General features: G+C 40.3%; 1 long non-coding RNA gene across 1 annotated transcript; it reads left to right on the top strand.

Annotated features, from left to right (window-relative positions):
* Nucleotides 1–1,359: 1,359 nt before the first annotated feature.
* LOC147372546 (uncharacterized) lies at nucleotides 1,360–7,917 on the top strand. The gene is made up of 3 exons (XR_015164160.1): nucleotides 1,360–3,962; nucleotides 7,026–7,241; nucleotides 7,517–7,917. It is a non-coding gene; the product is annotated as an uncharacterized LOC147372546 (long non-coding RNA).
* Nucleotides 7,918–13,566: the final 5,649 nt, after the last annotated feature.

Below are 13,566 nucleotides of genomic sequence, written 5' to 3'. Positions count from 1 at the left end.
ACTTTCAAATTATACATGCTTCCCACCCCTGGCCCCTGCACATATACCTACACACACACACACACACACACACACACACACCCCTACATGCTGAAATTCTGGCAAAAACCCTCCCGTTTCCAATTGAGGGTAATATTGGCCGCTGTTACAAAAAGGGCATATTTTAACTCTCAGACAAGCTTTGGGAAAAGTTGTGAATCACTGCTCTAAGTGCTTTGGGAGTTGTCTACTGAAGATTCATGATGGTTTTTAATTGGGTCTTAAAACATAGGGTGCAGATAGAGAGGATGGAGATCATTTCAGGTTTTTTTTTTTTTTTTTAATAATTAGGAGACAGGCAGGAAAATGACCAGGAGATGTTTACTTTCCTTGGAGCACACATTAAAGCAGGGAGATGAGTCTGGAAGGATAGATTAGGATTAAATTGTGGATTATAAACTCCATAAACATAGGGGCTTTGCCTAACTTGTCCATTTCTAGATGCCCAGCACCCACAACAGTGTCTTGCACATCACAGGCCCTCATGAATGTTGAATAAATGAAGTCTTGATTGTCAAATTAAAAATTAAGGACATTATTTTCCATAATCTAGACAGTGTAGAATAACTGCAGACAGTCATGGAGACATTAAGCCTAGAGTTTCAGCAAGAGATCAAGGTGAACCCATAAGTATGAAAAGCTAAGGTATAGAGAGAAGGCAAAAGTCAAGAACCAATATCCTGGAAACAGAGAAGGGGTGAGGGTAAATAAAATAAGATAGAAGGGCTGTTAGATAATAAAAACAACAAACATAAAATATCACTTTATAATTTACAAACTCTTCCATATACATAGTAACAGGTAAGAATGGCATTACTTCTCCCATTTACATAGACTTCAGTGGTGGAATAGTAATAAAACATTACCAACCTGAAGATAAGAAAAGAACCAAGCCAATTAAAGAAATTAAAAGTAATATTAAGAATAAGGGGTTGAATCAGTCTGGACAATCAGGAAACAGGACACACAGGAATTTGAAAAGGGAAGGTTTTATGTAAAGAATTATTAACTTAGGAGAAGAGCTTTAAAAAGATGTAAGAAAGATTCTAAAGTATACCTAGGGCTGCTGGACAGTGCGTAAGAGAGAGAAAACCTGGAGAGGGTCCACTCTCCAAGAGCAGGGTTTAGATCTCTTTAGAGAAAAGGATGCTTGCCACCCCCGAGATGACAGGGATGTTTACTGGGTTGTCTGAGGCAGAGCTGGTCCATAGTCACCAGGCAGCCGGAAACAATCTTCCGGGGTACAGATGCTCCGATGATGCATAGAGAGGGTCTGGGTGCCACTGCTGACGAACGTCTGGAACGTGCCAGCGTCCAGGCGGGAGAGTCACGGTTAGTGGCCAGCTGGGCCTGGGCCGGGCTGCCAGGTCACCAGGGGACACTGTGTGGCGAGTACAGAGCGCACTGGATGTCCTCTTTCACACACAATCTTGCTGAGTCCTTCAGCAGGAACCCGCAAAAGCGTTAACAGCGCCCGGAAACCAGACGCCTCCTTCTTCCTGCAGCGTCTCTTCAGCGCTCTCTACCGGTTAAGCTTAACATTGCGCTCAACCTGAAGAAGAAATGCTGGAGACACCACCAGTCCATTGGGAGTTGAAAAGGAACAAAGCATAGCTCGCACTGTGGGTTATTCGACTTTTTTCAGAGTGCTTGTGCATGACTGAGCCGTTCTATAAGTTCCAGAAACCAGAGGCGTTGAGAGAAGGGGAGTGGGGAGAGGAAGGAGCAGTGATAAGAAGCCGCAGGTTAACATTCAACCAACCTGAGAGGAAAGGGAGAGATTTTATGTCCCAGCACGTCCATATAAAACCCCAGAACACAGTAGAAGTCGAGCCTGGGTCTCCTCCCTAAATCTGGTCTTTCCCAACAGCAAGAGGCACTGAGGATTTTGACTGACCAACCCATAATTATTTGCTCACCTGCCTGGCCAGACAGGTGGGTGACTGTGATGGGTCACTACATTTGGTCACGAAATAGGTGGAGGAAATTTTCCCAAAGGGAGATCGTTATGATGAAAATGAGGGACAGGGGTGCCTAAAAGCCTCTGACCTCTATTATGGGGGCACAGATGAAAATGGGATAAGTCTGTTTCTTTGCAGAAGGCTTTTTGTTGCTGTTTTGTATTTGTTTTTACTGTATTATTACATAAACATCCTTTTGTGAGCCCCATATTAACTCTAGGTGGAGCTGGATGGAAATCACTGAAGGAAGCCACACAAGCCTGACTGTCAAACTGCATAAGTGGTCTTCCTCTCTCACTCACTGTACTGTCACCATAGAGCAGCGATGTTTTAAAATAGTGGGAATCTTCCATTCTCTGTTAGTTGATGCAAATGATATGTGAAAGCAAAAGGCTTCTAACCCTTAAATATTGCTCTGAAGAAAAGTTAGAAATGCTCATGGGCTGAGCTTAAATGTTGTTACTTTTATCTTTAGGCAGTTTGAGGTTCAGTAATGTGATATCCAGTTACCCAAGTGAGCCCTGGATACGAGTAAGAAACAGAGGCGCCTACCTCACCGCACCCCTTTGTCCCTGAATTGGATCAGAAGAGTTTCAACAATATTACGTCTGGGACTGGTGCTAACACCTGTCTCTGTGAATGTGCTGGCTGTGACAACTCACTATTTATGCGAAGAGATCCAAACTCTTCATAGCAAGCCAGACACAGGTGCTATCATTGGTAAATCATCCTATTATCCAATTCCTCCATATGCTTTCCAAGGGAAAATAACCCAGTTTCAGGTAAGCATTTAAGTATCTTTAACCATCTGTTCAGCACTGTGTTCTTACAGTTATTAAAAATAAACAGGGATCATTAAAAAGAATGAAATCATGCCATTTACAGCAACATGGAAGGACCTAGAGATTGTCATACTGAGTGAAGTAAGTCAGACAGAGAAGCAGAAACATTGTATGATATCCCTTATATGCAGAATCGAAAAAGAAATGGTACAAAACAGAAAGAGACTCACAGACTTAGAGAATGAACTTATGATTCCCAGGGGGGAACATAGCCGGGAAGGGAAAGCTAGGGAATTTGGGGTGTATAGACGTGCACACTGCTATATTTAAAATGGATAACCAAAAAAAAATAAAAATAAAAAAATAAAATAAAATGGATAACCAACAAGGACCTACTGTATAACACAACGGAAAAAAATTTTTTTAATTAAAAAAATAAATGGTTCAAGCTTTCCAAGTTGTCCATGTAATAATTTATATGTAGGTGTCTCAGAGCACTAACCAAGAAATGAAGTTATTTTAAAAGGCTCATAAATAAATTTTCCTATAAGGAACTTAGTTCAAGAAGAAAAACAATTCAGTATTTGAATTTAATAGAATATAACACTTTTAGACACAAGTCTTAATTGTCAATCATTAAATAGCTGCTAGGTTTTGGTAAACTTTTTTTTTATTATTATAATACTTGTCCAAGTAGTTTAATAAAGTTTAGTGTTTGTTCTATGATTTCTACTCAAAGTTTGTTTTTCATAAGGACTTTACGAGCCTGAGATGAAAGAATGTCTATTTGCAGGGTTTAAAAATACTGGTTTATGATTAAACTGATGTTTCTATCTCAACAGAGATCTTTAACTCTTGTTATCAGTACTCTGTCATGGGAACAGAGCAAGCAAACAAGCGTAAAACATCTTCCTAAAGGCAAGTTCTTTATTTCACATGTAACTTAACAGGTTACACTGGTTCATAACGTTAGACTGCCAAGATGGCTAGAATATAACCCTTCTATCAAGACCTTGCAAGGATTGCCTTTAGAAGATGAAGGAAGAGATTTCCAAATCATGGTGCTGGTGTCTGGGGATTTCTGTTTCCAGCAAACGCGAACAGTCACCATCACCTCTACCCTTCATGTGCTGGACAGGGATGATGTAAAGGAAGCAAGCTTGATTCCTTCTCCAAGTGGGTGAGTGTCCTCATTTTGAAAAGTACCAGGACAGCTGTGTGAGTTACTCAGCCTATGAGTTTAGTCAAGAGCAAGGACAGGATATGAAGAAGTAAAACCTTGCCCTAGAGAAAGAGTAAGGAACAGAAGACCACCACAAAAGGAAGTAGACACATTTCACAATGTTGCTAATAAACAGGCTCTTAGAGCAAAGCTGATGATAATTCCTTGCATTGGAAGACAAACTCTCCAAATAAATGAACTCTTGGGAACTAAGTTTTTATTTCTCACACCATTGTATTTTACACTCATGGACCACACACTAGCTGAGAACAGTCCTCCTTTTCTCTTTCAAAAGGCAGCAACCTGAATACACGTGTGCCTTGTAAGCATAGAATACATCAGAATATTATAGTAACAGTAAGGGAGGAAAACTGGGATACTGGGCAGCAAGAACGAAGGGGTAAAAAGGAACATTGTATATTTTATATGATTTTCATTTTTGTGCCTCGTGACTTTTATTGTGTTCGTGTATTACTCACAGTTTATAAGGTGTCTTTGCATGTACCATGGCATATTTTTTTGCTCATTTATATACTCATTCATTCATTAAGAATTTAGTGAGTGCTTACTATTTGCCACATCCCGAAGCCGGGAGCAGAAGATAATAGGAATAAATGGTTGCCAAAGAACTCAGTCTAATAGTGCAGTAGGGTATGTAGGAATATAATAAAGAAACTGTGATACAGTATAACGAATGCAATAACAGAACCATATGAAATATGTAGAGGCTAATTTGCAGCAACATTGATGACCTAGAGAATAACATACTAAGCGAAATGTCAGACAGAGAAAGACAAATACCATATGATACCATTTGTATGTGGAATCAAAAAAATAATACAAATGAGCTTATTTACACAACAAAAACATAGAAGACAAAGTTACGGTTAATGATGGGGAAAGGGAGGGATAAATTAGGAGTTTGGGATTAGCAAATACACACCATATATATAAAATAGATAATAAACAAGGTTCTACTGTACAGCACAGGGAATTATATTCAATATCTTTCAATAACTTATAATGGACAGGAATATGAAAAAGAACATGTATGTATTTGTATATATAGTATATAAACACTCACATTACTGTACATCTGAAACTAACACAACATTGTAAATCAACTGTACTCCAGTAAAAAAGAAAAAGTTATAGAGGCTAAATTAGTAGCTTAACCCAGCTGAGGGTAGGATGTTGGCAAAACTTTTTGGATGAGATCATGTCTATGATGGATTTTTAAAGCTGAAGTTAGCTAGTCAGAAAAGGAGGCACTATAGTCTCAAAGAAGGACCTCTTTGATGGTTACAAAAGCATTACACAGAATGATATGTGTGGGAAACCACACAAAATTTGGCATCGCTGGAACACAGGGTAAGTTGGCCAGTGGCAGGAAATGAAGCTGTGGAAGTTAGCAAACCCTGGATCTTGAAAAGTCTTGTGGGCTCCCTGGCATATTTGGTCTTAGATATAAAGGAATAAAAAAACAGAAGCCTTCAGAACAGAATCTAATCACTTCACCCTGGAAATAAAATCTATTTTCCTTGTCTTAAAAGACCTAAAAAAAATTTTTTTTTATAATTTTGGGTTTAGCATGCCTAATCATTTCAACAGTAAATGAGGGCTGTATGATGCTCAGATCCTCTCTGGATCTGTGAGGATTATTACTTGACATTTCATTCAGTAAAGCCAGGACCTCCTAGAGACACTAGCCTCACGACCCCAGCTCTGGACTGAGGTCAAATCAGGGTCTATTACTTAAAAGAGTGTATTTAGTAATTGCGGGAACTACAAGTCAGTACTTCCGTTTAAGAGGAGCTCTATGGTTCATTTAGATGAAAAAGAGGTGAGATAAAGAAGTATAAGAGAGCAAAGCAAAAGGAAGGTGCAAGGAAAAGAGGGGTACAGGAGGGTGAAAGGAAAGAAGGATGCAAGGAAGGAAGGGACATGCGGCAGGATGAAAGGAAGGACACAGGGCAGAACACAGGGGTGGGAAGGAGAGGAAAGGTCACAGGAAAAGAAGAGAAGGGACGGAAAGGAACAGGACAGGTGCAGTGGAGTGAAAGGCCTTTTTTGTGCCAGACGACTCGCCAAGTGTCCTATGCCAGTTCATATTCAAAATATCTGGGACTTTCCTGGTGGTGAGTGGTAAAGACTTTGCCTTCCACTGCAGGGGCTACAGGTTCGATCCTTCGTCAGGGACTAAGATCCCACGTGCCTTGAGGATGAAAATGCAAAACATAAAACAGAGACAGTATTGTAACAAATCCAGTGAAGGCTTTAACAATGGTCCACATTCAAAAAAAAAAAATCTCTGAAAGAGAAATTACTATACGCATTTTCTATTTGAAGAAACTGAAACTCAGATCAGTTAAATAACTCAAAACTTTCAAACTCCAAAATGACTTTCCCACTGAAATTCTTATCTTCTGACTTGAAGTCATCAAACACCTGGGTTTGGATCAAGTACTTACTCTGTTTCTTTGGACATTTTACTTAGCTCTTTGAATCTCAGTTTCTTCAACTATATATTGGTGGTTTAGTCACTAAGTCATGTCCAACTCTTGTGACCCCATGGACTGTAGCCTGCCAGGCTCCTCTATCCATGGGATGTTCCAGACAAGAATACTGGAGTGAGTTGCCAAATCCTTCTCCAGGGGATTTTCCCAACCCAGGAATCGAACCCAGGTCTTCTGCACTGCAGGCAGATTCTTTACCAACTGAGCTATGCTGGAAGCCTCAACTATCTATTAGGGATTATAATATTTGTCCTCCATCCTCTCCTAGTTATTGGATGTAGCAATAAACTATGTGAGAATATTATATACACTCCTTCAGGGAATCTTCTAGACCCAGGGATCAAACCCAGGTCTCCTGCCTTTACAGGCAGGTTCTTTACCATTAGCGCCACATGGGAAGCCCATATGCCCATATCGTTCTAAATACACTCTGAAGACCCACATAAAAGTAACAAGTTGTTAATTAGGCAGTAATCTACTCTGTGTTGTTCTTTTAAATTTTCAGTGTTAGGGTCCAAGGAGGCTCAAAGTTTTCTACCAACGTAGCTGAAATCACTGTTAAAGCAGCTGCCAAAATTCTTGGTGTTGGAAACTGTCTCTTTTTGGTGCACACACTGGCAGACTATTTCCACTTGGATCCGTCTTGAGTGACTATGAACTCCTTCAGAAGCAAGTTAAACAAGCACCTTTGGAACTTTCCAGTGTTGACTGCAGATCCCAGGTATGTCATTCCTTTACAAGGCCCCTTTGTACAATTCCACTGGCCTGTGGACCATGAGGTCTCTACAACACCGCCAGAACTAATGCAAGTTTTCAACAGCAGCTTCCTCTAAGTGCCCTGCCCAGATTTGGGGGTATAAGATTACAGGTTGGAGATTGCCTCAAAAACCTCAGAGATGACCCAGACAGTTAAGGGCTACCCAGTGACAACGATGGGGCCAAATTAGAAAAGAAGAAAACCAAACAAACCCTTCTCTGTTTCATTATCTACCTTAGTGACATCTTGGATCCCTAAAGATGTGCCTGTGCCTGCTCAGTCGCATATTCGTGCCTGACTGCGATTCCGTGGACTCCTCTCTTCATGGGATTTTCCAGGCAAGAATACTAGAGCAGGTTGTTATTTCCTCCTCCAGGGGGATCTTCATGACCCAGGGATCCAACCCGCGTCTCTTGCATCTCCTGCATTGACAGGCAGATTCTTTACCACTTCGCCACCTGGGAAGGCCCCTAAAGATGAGGCCTCGTCAATTTCTGGTTTATTTGATTGCTTAAGACAGATCACTCCTATCCTTGACCCTGACTTTATTCCAGGTACTCTAAGGTGTGCAAGGGCAACAAGGCTGCTGCATACAGTAGCAACACAGAATTCATTAAAGAGAATTCTCCATGACAACAAACCTTGAATATTCTTTTGCTTTGCCTGAGGTCATTCCTTCTATGGTATCAACAACTACTTCATTCACAGATTTTGACTTCTTTCAGAGTAGAACTACCATATCAATGTTATTAGGAAAACTAGACTCAACAGAGTAGGGAATAAAGGGGCACAGCTTGATCCACAGGACAAAAAGACAAAGGCATCCTGTTTTATTTGACATTGTCTCAGAGTCAGTCAGTCAAGCTTGGTATTCAAGAGCCTTGCTTGCTTCATCCCAGTACTCTCATTCTCCTGGGTCCTCCGTCTCAGAGGAAGTAATGTCAGATAAAGCCTCACCTTCTGAGGGACTATCTTCAACGTTGCTCTGCAAATGGAGTGGCTTTGACCCAGTCTACCTGGAAAGCTTTGTACAGTCATCTAATATCCTCCTGGACGTCCAAGGAGCGGTGGCTGCATGGGTGCAGGAGGGCCAAGAGGAGCTACTCCACGTTCAAGATCAGGAGGGGCGGCCGTGAGGAGATACCCCTCATCCAAGGTAAGGAGCAGTGGCTGTGCTTTGCTGGAGCAGCCGTGAAGAGATACCCCATGTCCAAGGTAAGAGAAACCCAAGTAAGATGGTAGGTGTTGTGAGAGGGCATCAGAGGGCAGACACACAGAAAACTAGTCAATCTAATCACACAGGACCACAGCCTTGTCTAACTCAATGAAACTAAGCCATGCCGTGTGGGGCCACCCAAGACAGACGGGTCATGGGGGAGAGGTCTGACAGATGTGGTCCACTGGAGAAGAGAATGGCAAACCACTTCAGTATTCTTGCCTTGAGAACCCCATGAACAGTATGAAAAGGCAAAATGATAGGATACTGAAAGAAAAACTCCACAGGTTGGTAGGTGCCCAATATGCTACTGGAGATCAGTGGAGAAATAACTCCAGAAAGAATGAAGGGATGGAGCCAAAGCAAAAACAATACCCAGTTGGGGATGTGACTGGTGATAGAAGCGAGGTCTGATGCTGTAAAGAGCAATATTGCATAGGAACCTGGAATGTTAGGTCCATGAATCAAGACAAATTGGAAGTGGTCAAAAGGAGATGGCAAGAGTGAATTTTAGGAATCAATTCTAGGAATCAGCGAACTAAAATGGACTGGAATGGGTGAATTTAACTCAGATGACCATTATAACTACTACTGCAGGCAGGAATCCCTTAAAAGAAATGGAGTAGCCATCATGGTCAACAAAAGAGTCCGAAATGCAGTACTTGGATGCAATCTCAAAAACGACAGAATGATCTCTGTTCATTTCCAAGGCAAACCATTCAATATCACAGTAATCCAAGTCTATGCCCCAACCAGTAACACTGAAGAAGCTGAAGTTGAATGGTTCTATAAAGACCTACAAGATCTTTTAGAACTAACACCCAAAAAAAGATGTCCTTTTCATTATAGGGGACTGGAATGCAAAAGTGGGAAGTCAAGAAACACCTGGAGTAACAGGCAAATTTGGCCTTGGAATACGGGATGAAGCAGGGCAAAGACTAATAGAGTTTTGTCAAGAGAACACACTGGTCATAGCAAACATCCTCTTCCAACAACACAAGAGAAGACTCTACACATAGACATTACCAGATGGCCAACACTGAAATCAGATTGATTAAATTCTTTCCAGCCAAAGATGGAGAATCTCTATACAGTCAGCAAAAACAAGACTGGGAGCTGACTGTGGCTCAGATCATGACCTCCTTATTGGCAAAGTCAGACTTAAATTGAAGAAAGTAGGGAAAACCATTAGACCATTCAGGTATGACCTAAATCAAATCCCTTATGATTATACAGTGAAAGTGAGAAATATATTTAAGGGACTAGATCTGATAGATAGAGTGCCTGATGAACTATGGAATGAGGTTCGTGACATTGTACAGGAGACAGGGATCAAGACCATCCCCATGGAAAAGAAACGCAAAAAAGCAAAATGGCTGTCTGGGGAGGCCTTGAAATAGCTGTGAAAAGAAGAGAAGTGAAAAGCAAAGGAGAAAGGGAAAAATATAAGCATCTGAATGCAGAGTTCCAAAGAATAGCAAGAAGAGATGAGAAAGCATTCCTCAGCGATCAATGCAAAGAAATAGAGGAAAACAACAGAATGGGAAAGACTAGAGATCTCTTCAAGAAAATTAGAGATAACAAGGGAACATTTCATGCAAAGATGGGCTCAATAAAGGACAGAAATGTTATGGACCTAACAGAAGCAGAAGATATTAAGAAGAGGTGGCAAGAATACGCAGAAGAACTGTACAAAAAATATCTTCACGACCAAGATAATCACGATGGTGTGATCACTCACCTAGAGCCAGACATCCTGGAATGTGAAGTCAAACGGGCCTTAGAAAGCATCACTACAAACAAAGCTAGTGGAGGTGATGGAATTCCAGTTGAGCTATTTCAAATCCTAAAAGATGATTCTGTGAAAGTGCAGCACTCAATATGCCAGCAAATTTGGAAAACTTGGCAGTGGCCACAGGACTGGAAAAGGTCAGTTTCATTCCAATCCCAAAGAAAGGCAATGCCAAAGAATGCTCAAAGTACCGCACAATTGCACTCATCTCACACGCTAGTAAAGTAATGCTCAAAATTCTCCAAGCCAGCCTTTAGCAATACATGAACCGTGAACTTCCAGATGTTCAAGCTGGTTTTAGAAAAGGCAGAGAAACCAGAGATCAAATTGCCAACATCCACTGGATCATCAAAAAAGCAAGAGAGTTCCAGAAAAACATCTACTTCTGCTTTATTGACTATGCCAAAGCCTTTGACTGTGTGGATCACAATAAACTGTGGAAAATTCTTCAAGAGATGGGAATACCAGACCACCTGACCTGCCTCTTGGGAAACCTATATGCAGGTCAGGAAGCAACAGTTAGAACTGGACATAGAATAACAGACTGGTTCCAAATAGGAAAAGGAGTACGTCAAGGCTGTATATTGTCACCCTGCTTATTTAACTTCTATGCAGAGTACATCATGAGAAATGCTGGGCTGGAAGAAACACAAGCCGGAATCAAGATTGCTGGGACAAATATCAATAACCTCAGACATGCAGATGACACCACCCTTATGGAAGAAAGTGAAGAGGAACTAAAAAGCCTCTTGATGAAAGTGAAAGAGAAGAGTGAAAAAGTTGGCTAAAGCTCAACATTCAGAAAACTAAGATCATGGCATCTGGTCCCATCACTTTATGGGGAATAGATGGGGAAACAGTGGAAACAGTGTCAGACTTTATTTTCTTGGGCTCCAAAATCACTGCAGATGGTGATTGCAGCCATGAAATTAAAAGATGCTTACTCCTTGGAAGAAAAGTTATGACCAACCTAGATAGCATATTCGAAAGCAGAGACATTACTTTGCAAACAAAGTCCGTCTAGTCAAGGCTATGGTTTTTCCAGTAGTCATGTATGGATGTGAGAGTTGGACTATAAAGAAATCTGAGTGCTGAAGAACTGATGCTTTTGAACTGTGGTTTTGGAAAAGACTCTTGAGAGTCCCTTGGACTGCAAGGAGATACAACCGGTCCATTCTAAAGGAGACTGGTCCTGGGTGTTCTTTGGAAAGAATGATGCTAAAGCTGAAACTCCAATACTTTGGCCACCTATGCAAAGAGTTGACTCATTGAAAAAGACTCTGATGCTGGGAGGGATTGGGGGCAGGAGGAAAAGAGGACAACAGAGGATGAGATGGCTGGATGGCATCACTGACTCGATGGACTTGAGTCTGAGTGAACTCCGGGAGTTGGTGATGGACAGGGAGGCCTGGCGTGCTGCAATTCATGGGGTCGCAAAGAGTCGGACACGACTGAGCGACTGAACTGAACTGAAATGAATATCCTCCTGATATATTCAGACTCAACAAGGGCAGCCTCCCATCTTCCCCTTAAGTTTAGGTAGTTGCTCTGGTCAAGCCAGCTGGGATAGAAGCACATCCATAGTCATGTGTCTGAGACTCATGAAGTTTCTCAGAAGAATCATTCATTCTCCACTCCTGCAGAGACATTTTCACCTCTTAGCATAAATGTAAATACAAAATTTGTATGGGACAGTACATTTGACTCAGCTCTTTGGCTGTGGCAAATTGCTTGTTTCACCAACAACCAATTAGAAGAAGACTCATCATCTGATGTGATTATGAGAACTCGATCTTAATCTAAGGAGATCTCATCATTGATGCATTTATCAGATTTATCCCTTTCTGAGCTTCCCAAATTTGTAAATACATTTGAGTTACCTGAAAGTATGGGCTCAAAGACTGTACTGCATTTTCCTAGTGACTGGTATTCAGGCATAGAATATTTAGTTTTTGGCAAATTCTCCAGAACTAGCCAGACTTCAACAGGTAACATAATGTTTAACCTTGATTCTACTGAAATGGTGATAAGTCACTCACATACCTCCCAAAACTTATTGACAAAATATGGCACTGTTTCTGATGTTAACAACATGCAAAGTAAGATTGTGGTAGTTGCTTAGTTTTCTATTTGTTATATTTTTCAGTGAATCTTTATACTAACAGGTAGTAATCAGCTAATGTTGGTTAAAATATTCAGATTAAAATAGAGTGTTAAGATTCAAATATAGTGCCTGATGTCAACTGTGGGGACATTATAAGTTTTTTGTTTTCTTCTCTTTATGGTTTCTGTATTTTCCAATATTTCTACAAGGAGCGTAGTGATTTTCAGGAGGAAAAACTTGTAATAAAATATTATGTAAGAAAATTCAACAAAATACAGTATCCATTATGGCTGATTTCATGCTGAGGTTTGACAGAAACCAACAAAATTCTGTAAAGCAATTTTCCTTCAATTAAAAAATAAATTTTTTTAAAAATTAAAAAAGATGTGATATCCATTTTCTACCCTCTACACATTAAATACAATTCAGATTTACCAAAGATTAACAAAACTGGAAGGAACTTTAAACCATCACTTAGGCCATGCTGTCTAGTTATTATTATTCTTAAATTATCTCAGAAGACGCTAATCATCTGTTGCAACCTTGTGGTTCCTCATCATTAGAAAAAGTCTTGCTAACGAATTTAATCTCTATTGGTAAAGCTAAGACCATCTTCTCTCTCATCATATACTCTAAACACAGGCAATATTGATTAAAAATCCAGTATCTACAGTCAGACAAGGGTTTGAAATATAGTTCTATAATATACTATTGTGTGACCTTGAGGAGCTACTTAATTTTATTATTTCATTTTCGTCATTTATAAATTGAGGATAATTATTATCCCCATATATTTGTTGTGAAGATAAAATGAAATATACACTTAGCACAGTGCCTGGCATTGGATGAATGTTCTTTAAATGTAACCTGTTATCATCTCTGCCCATCTTCTCTTTTGTGAACTAGGTAACTCATATCAGAGTGATTTTCTTAGAACCTGTTTCATATTGAAGCATATTTGTATGATAACTTCATGGAAATTTTCATGTATGATTTTTAATTCTGGGAGAATTCCTATATTTGAATTAAAAATTTAATTTAAATTGATGCTCACCATTTTATTTGGATTCACTCCAGAGTTTTCAGTTCAGTTCAGTTCAGTCACTGAGTTGTGTCCAACTCTTTGTGACCCCATGAACCGCAGCACACCAGGCCTCCCTGTCCATTACCAACTCCA

This window comes from Bos grunniens, chromosome 5 (assembly GCF_055505025.1).
Source record: "Bos grunniens cultivar Pamir isolate PY7600 chromosome 5, Bosgru_T2T1.0, whole genome shotgun sequence".
In the NCBI taxonomy this organism is placed as follows: Eukaryota; Metazoa; Chordata; class Mammalia; order Artiodactyla; family Bovidae; genus Bos; species Bos grunniens.
Note: the sequence above shows the minus strand (reverse complement) of the source record. Positions and strands in the feature narration are given on the sequence as shown.